This window comes from Nicotiana sylvestris, chromosome 4, assembly GCF_000393655.2.
Source record: "Nicotiana sylvestris chromosome 4, ASM39365v2, whole genome shotgun sequence".
Lineage (NCBI taxonomy): Eukaryota > Viridiplantae > Streptophyta > Magnoliopsida > Solanales > Solanaceae > Nicotiana > Nicotiana sylvestris.
In genome coordinates this window covers 113,941,607-113,949,073 of record NC_091060.1, presented here as the reverse complement: position 1 = coordinate 113,949,073, position 7,467 = coordinate 113,941,607, and the positions used below count along the sequence as shown (strand labels likewise).

Sequence of the window (7,467 nt, the reverse complement as noted above, 5' to 3'; positions counted from 1 at the left end):
CATCATGCCTCCGAGCGGGTATTTCGTCAGTTTGGCCTACCGCAGCCTATACCGACTCCGCCTGCATGGCATGCTTTACATTATGAGAGGGATGATCGGTCCAGGGCGGACGACACATTTATGCCATGGCATAACGAGCAGTTAGGTACTTGGGACAGACGAGGTGACTTGACCCCACCTCCGCAGCACTTTCCTATTCAATGTTATATGGCATAGTACCGCACTATTTCCAGACTTTTTATCGGGAACCCAGTTCATCAGGCATACGGTCGGTACGTCCCATACACCGGGAGACACGAGGCCCTGGTATGTTTTCTGTTATTATTAATTATATACTTGTAATTTAGTGCCAAATATGTAGTTTATATTTTTTACTTTGTGCAGGAGATTGGATTGCATACCGTCTATCATATGGGGCAGCAGATGCAGAGTTATGTCCACGATCCTGTGGCCATGCAGGCGTATAGTCATCGATTCATGGATGTGGCTGCCCAGACACTATAGCGAGCCCGATCGGATCAGCATTTGGCACACGAGGCTAATTATATGCACCCATCACAGTACCAGCGAGGTCGTGGTATCCCACGAGCTGGTGGTGCCCGACGAGCAGGTGGTGCCGGGCGACGTGGTCGTAGGCGGAGAGGAGGTGGTCCCCAACAAGGGGGCGTTGAGGCTCCTGCTAATGATGTTGCTGCTGATATGGTAGGTGGCATGCATGAGACGGACATGCCGTCTTACAGCCTTGGAATTAACTAAAAACTGGAAGGTTGGAAACAAAATTTCTTAACATTTGCTGGCGGAACAACACTCATCAAGTTAGCATTAAATACTATCCCCACGTATGCCATGTAAATCAATCTCCTCCCAAAAAAGGCACTAAAAAATATAAAATATTCAAAGAAACTTTCTCTGGGGCTCTTCTCCTGCCAAACGAAAGCTCTATCTTATTAACTAGGACAAAATTACTACATCAAAAACTTATGGGGGTTTAAGAATTCAAAAACTCTATCCAAAAAATATCTCATTATCAATGGCCCTCTTTTGGTGTTACTACAACAATACTAACACTTCTTGGGCAACTACTTTCCATCTAAAATACCAATCTTATCTCCAACAACCCCATCCTCAATTCCATTACCCAAACATTAACTCTGCTTCCTACATTTGAAAAAGCATGGCAAAAGCTTACCATTCTTTCAAACAAAGACTAGGTTGAAATATAGCTACTGGCAATCAAATTCAATTTTAATCTGACTATTGGCTACCGACGCACCAACCTTTACGTCATCTTATTCATGGTTCACTCAATCAAAATGAAGATAACCTTCCACTAAGCTCTATAATGTGGCATGGATCGTGGAACCTCCAACCACTTTTCTTTGACATACCCCACTCTCTATTCTCACTCATCCATAATATTTTGTTGACCCCTGCATTAAGAGATACAAACCAATTCTTTTGGCATCCCTCCTCCACAGGGTCTTTCTTCACCTCAACTGCCTACGCCTTAATAACATCTCCTCCTCATAAGTAAAAACACCATTCTCCACTCACTTGGGTATGGAAGATACATTCCACCAACAAAATTAAACACTTCTTTAGGCTCATGCTACAAGCAAAATTATCAACCCTTTCATTTCTTTCTAATCGTAATCTTACCAATGATTCCACCTATCCATTATGCCGACAAGCACATGAAGATATTGCTCATATATTTTTTCATTGCACCATTGTCTCCAATATATGGCATTATTTAAATATCCCTCTTCCATCACACTTCACTCTAAACTGAGTCAAACAACTTTGCCTTCCAACCACCTCACCTCCTAATATAATTCCATTGCGTATTCTAGTTCCAATCACCTTCTGGCACATATGGATCAATTGTAATAATAATATCTTCAATCACACACATACAAACGTTAATCCCCATAATATATACAACTAGGTTGCCCAATTTTATTACCTAGATAACACATTTACTCAACAACACACACTAACTACTATAATTCCAATCAAATGGCAATCCCCACCCCAAGGTTCCTACAAGTTAAATATTGATGGAGCCTTTGACAAGCATTCTCACAAGGGTGGGGCAGCTGGAGTCTTTCGTGATGCCTCTGTGTGACGATCCGACCCGTCGTCTCGTAAGTTACCGCCCCGTTTTCCCAATTTTCTATTTCTTTATGCTTCATTATCAGTGTTGGGTGTGAAAGAGTTGATTTGGATTGGTTTTAGTAGGAAATGAGACACTTAGTCTCTTTAAGGAAGGTTTGTTTTGGAAAAATCAACCGGACATTGACTTGTATGTTAGAGGGATCGGATTTGAATCCCGATAATTCGGTTAGCTTCGGGGGATGATTTGTGACTTAGGAGTGTGATCGGAAGTAATTTTGGAGGTCCGATGTAGAATTAGGCTTGAATTGGCGAATTTAGTATTTTGGCGAATTCCGGTTGATAAGTGAGATTTTGATCCCGGAGTCGGAATGGAATTCCGAGAGTTGTTATAGCTTCTTTAGGTGATTTGGGATATGTGTACAAAATTTCAGGTCATTCGGACATGGTTTGGTTGGGTTTTTGATCGAAAGTGTATTTCGGAAGTTTTTAGAAAATTAGGCTTGAATTCGATGAGTTTTGGGTAATTTGATGTTGTTTGAGGTGTTTTGATGATTGGAAGAGGTTTGAATAATGTTATGAATTATGTTGGCATGTTTGGTCGGGGTCCCATGAGGCTCGCATAAGTTTTGGAAGAGTTTTTGGAAGATTTTTGTCGTTTGAGCATAAGAATGTAATGATCCAAAGGTCCATTTTTAGTTTTAGAGATCGAAATTTTATTTCGAGATTTCCAGAATTTAAATAATGAATTATAGGAGTGATCTGAAAAGTTTGGTCTAATTTGATCAAGTCGCGATTGGGTTTTTGACACGAAACATGAGTTAATTGTTTAACGAGCGAAATGGATATCACACTGAGCAAACGAGCTCCGAATTTAGTTTCGATTGAAGGACTATGTTCGTATTATTTGTGACTCATAGGAATAAGAATCATCAAATTCCGAGTTCGTATGATGGAGTTAGAGCCATTTTAGTAAAAAGAAAAGTGCTGCAATTTCTTTGGCTGCTGCTGTATTTTTTAGCAGCGTGAACAATAACCGCGCGTGAACGGTAACCGCGCTGGTGAACAGTGACCACACGCGTGAACAGTAACCGCATGCGTGAATAGTACTTCCAAAAAATTCTGGGCAGTGTTTTAAACACTTCATCCGCGATTTTGGGTCATTTTTCCTCCATGGTTGATCATTTTGAGAGCTTCTTGGTGGAGATTAAAGAGGGATTCAAGGGGGAACGACTTGAGGTAAGTTTCTTGGACTTAGAACTCGTTTTTATTGTGAATTCCACCTAGAGATTCATGAAATATAAGCCTACAAATCAAGAACTAGGGCTTGAATTTTGAAACCAAACAATTAGGATTTGATGGGTCATTTGAACTCGGATTTGGGAGTTCTTGGTATGTATAGACTCGTGGCGAGACAAGGAATCCGGTGATGTTAATTTTCTGATTTTTCGAGACATGGGCCCGAAGCTCGGGTTTTGTCAAATTCGTGAATTTTGATATTTTTCGATTGCTTTCGATTGGGTATTGTCTCTTTAGCATAATGCGACATATTCGTTGTGATTTTGGGCAGATTCGTCGCACGAGGAGGGTAATTTGAGAGGCAAGGGCATAGCAAGCTAGACTTTGACCGTCTTGAGGTGAGTAATTGATGTAAATGATGTCCTGAGGGTTTGAAACAACGGAATTTCACATCGTAACGCTATATTGAAGTGACTTGCACGTTGGATAACGGGCGTGGGGTAGAGCACCATTGGGGATTGTGACTTGGTCCGTCCCGAGAGATGTTTTTACCGTATTTTCTACTTGAACTAAATTGAGAATCATCCTTACTTGGATTTAATTGTTACATTTGGGCTTCTTGCCAATTATTTGAATCCTTCAGGGATTGATATCACTGTTTTCGCATATTTTGCATATCATTTGACCTCAGTCCAAGGTTTTAAATACTGTTTTGCAAACTCAGCCATCTTTCTAAGATTTGAAAACTTAAATGATATTTCTAAATGATATTTCGGGCTGAGAACTACTGTTTTACAAATGCCCAAGGAGCTTATGATGATTTCTGGACTGAGCATGGATCGGGCTGCGCGCCGCAGCAGTGTTATATTGATATTAAGGCCGAGAGCCTGGTTGATTACATTGATATTGAGGCCGAGAGCCTGGTTGATTACATTGATATTGAGGCCGAGAGCCTGGGTGATTATACTGAGATTGATATGAGGCCGAGGGCCTAGATTTGATGCCACGAGATGGCTTGATATTGCGCTTGGGCTGTAGGAGCCCCTCCGGAGTCTGTACACACCCCCAGTGAGCGTCGTCGACGATAAATAAATGGATGGCTCGGGCTGCACGCCGCAGTGGGTACTAGAGTGTACCATCATATGCATTGCATTGCACTCATGCATTTGTTTTTTTTGTTATACGTGTCTCAGTATTTGGTACTCTGACTTAATTGACTTGTTGCTTCACTATTTGTTGTTCTAAACTGCCAGTTATAGTTTACTTTGTATTTTTCCATGATTTCTTATTCTCAGCCTTTATTTATGTTTATTACTCACTGGGTCGGAGTACTCACATTACTCCATGCACCTTGCGTGCAGATCCAGGTATACCACAGGCTAAGTGGGGAATTGTTTAGCTAAGCAGGCATTATCCGGGAGTATTGAGGTAGCTGCATGGTGTTCGCAGCCTTGATCTCTCCCCTCTATCTCTATTTTTTATTCCGCATTTTTCCTAGACAGACTTGTAATAGGTGGATATTCTGTATTAGAGGCTCATATTCGCGACACCGGATTCTGTTGGGCTATGGTGTGGTATTTTAATTGAACTTCCGCAGATTTTATTATTAATTATACACTTGAATGAAATGACTTAGTAAATTCTCTGTGATATTTATCTATAATCTGAATAAGAATTTGGGATAATGTTGTTGAATGGTCGGGCTTGCCTAGCAGTGTGTTGGGCGCCATCATGACCGGGGTTGGGGTCGTGACACTCTGGCGCTTAGGTGTATGGTTTTACCAAATCATTGAGCCATACTGATATTCTCCAAGCTGAACCGCTAGCCTTATATCATGGGCTACTACTAGCAAATGCTCACAATTTCCGACCATTACCAGTGGAAACGGACTCTCATATACTCCTACACATCTTATCTAATGCTCCACTAAAACACTCACATATCAATTTTGCATGCAATTCGATGCTCCAGGTGACCCAGATCCAACACACATTCAGGGAGGGTAATGCTGTGACGGATGTATTAGCCAAACATGGGAAGACAACCACGGATTTTCAACCTAATGATGTTATCCTTTTTGAAAATCCCCTTACTTTTACTTTACCGCTTTTAGCTTCTGATGTAGCTCGAATTGTAACCTACCGTTCAGTTCCAACCTCTGTAACGCACTAGTTATATTTTTAATAAAAGCTTTCTTAGCCAAAAAAAAAAAAGATCAACAATGTGGGGAGGAAGATTTTCAACAGTTCGTTTAATTAAAAGTTCAAAAGGTTGGGTCAGGTCGGCTTATGGGTATTTTATTTGGGTGGGAGCTTTTTTTAAGTTTTAAATAATCTCTTAATTAGAATTAAAAAATTCAGCGAACTTGATTTTTTAGTGAAATTGAGTGAGTTTAGTATAAGTTGAATGACCTTTTGTGAAATTACCCAATATATACTTGATTATTACACCCTTATAGCTTCTTCAGGAGAAAAGGATAATTAGCGTCAGAAAGAAGAGAGAACATTGGTAAACTCTTAATCGATATTTAACTGAATTGATTAAGAATTCTACATGTTAAGTAATTTATTTCATAGGGTACTTAAATTCGCCTCTTGTGTATAGATGCGTCATGTTTACTTCTAGAAACAATTTCTTAGAAACACAAGAAACGGTAATTAAATTCCTCTGTAGATAGATTACTACATTAGAGAATGAAGGATAAACTGTATTAAATAAATATATAGCACAAGAAGTAAGAAGACGACATAGATTGCTTATGCATAATTAGATTTGCTCAATGTATGATTGAATTATAAAAGCACTAAAAAGCAAGCCCTGCCTGCATGTGAAGCTGAGTTTGTTATTCTTCATAAAAAAAAAGTAAAAAGTCATTCATATGAATTTCTTTGTTATTCGTGTAAGAAAATAAGAAAAAACAGAGCAGATACTGAAATTAAACGGAATCACAAATACATGTAATAGATATCTTTAGCAGACTCTCTTTGCAATCGGGAACTAATTTACCAATTTTTGTCACTGACAACGATAAAAGAAAGGATTATCAGATTCCCAAGGGAAAGTTGATCGTTCACAGCTACAACAAAACCAACAACCACTGCAATCTTCTCCATTAGAGATACCACACGCTTTCCCACAAGTAGGTAGTATATCATTAAGTTGTGGAAGTAATTTCCTTCTGAGTCCTGTTACATTATTAGGATCGACATTTCTTGCTGCCATAACTTGTGTCTTTGAGGACCATATCACATCGGCTGAAAAAAATTCATCACCACAATTACAAAATCAATTTATTAATTACTGGTATAATATGGAAAAGAGCACATTCAATCTGCATGTATAGGAAAAAAAGCGCGCGCCCACACACATATATGTAAAAATTCACATGTGTAACTATAAGTGGGCGTTTGGACATAAGAATTGTAAAATTCCCGAAATAAGTGAAAATGATATTTTAAAATTAGAGTTGTGTTTGGACATGAATACAAGCTATTTTTGAATTTTTGTGAGTGATCAAAGTGAAGAAAAATATTTTTTTAGAGTTTTTCAAATTTTTGAAAAATTTCAACATTCATCTTCAACTGAAAATTGAAAATTTTATGGTCAAACATTAATTTCGAAAAAAAAATGAAATTTTGTTTTATAGCCAAACGGGCTCTAAACATATTATTGACAAGCACAATAACGACAGATTGCACTACACTACACGAATAAAGAGGAATGGATACTAACTAGTGAATGCCGTGAGAAGAATAGTGATGACTAAACCAAACTTAAGTAACGCCATACTAGATAAATTGCGTAAAGTTTTGTGAACATTTTTTTGTGAGTATCTTCAAAGGTTATTTATAGAGATCTAACTTGCACTGAACAAGACTAGAGTTGTTTATTGTTATTATTATTATAACTTCCTTTAAGTTCAAGCCTTACATGAGCTGACCACGTCTAAGATAATGCAATAAATCAATTGAATTATTAATTAACCCTAATTTCAGATCCATATTTGCTGGAAGAGGCATGTGAGAAACGAATGAAGTTCAAGGGTGGTATAGGGGATATGGTATAAATGAGCTTTATCATTAAAAAATGAGTTTTTAATATGATTGGTATGC

General features: G+C 38.5%; 1 long non-coding RNA gene across 1 annotated transcript; it reads right to left on the bottom strand.

Annotated features, from left to right (window-relative positions):
• Nucleotides 1-6,228: 6,228 nt before the first annotated feature.
• On the bottom strand, nucleotides 6,229-7,177 carry LOC104236982 (uncharacterized). Its single transcript, XR_713539.2, has 2 exons — nucleotides 7,088-7,177; nucleotides 6,229-6,609 (listed from the first exon to the last, which is right to left on the bottom strand). It is a non-coding gene; the product is annotated as an uncharacterized lncRNA (long non-coding RNA).
• Nucleotides 7,178-7,467: the final 290 nt, after the last annotated feature.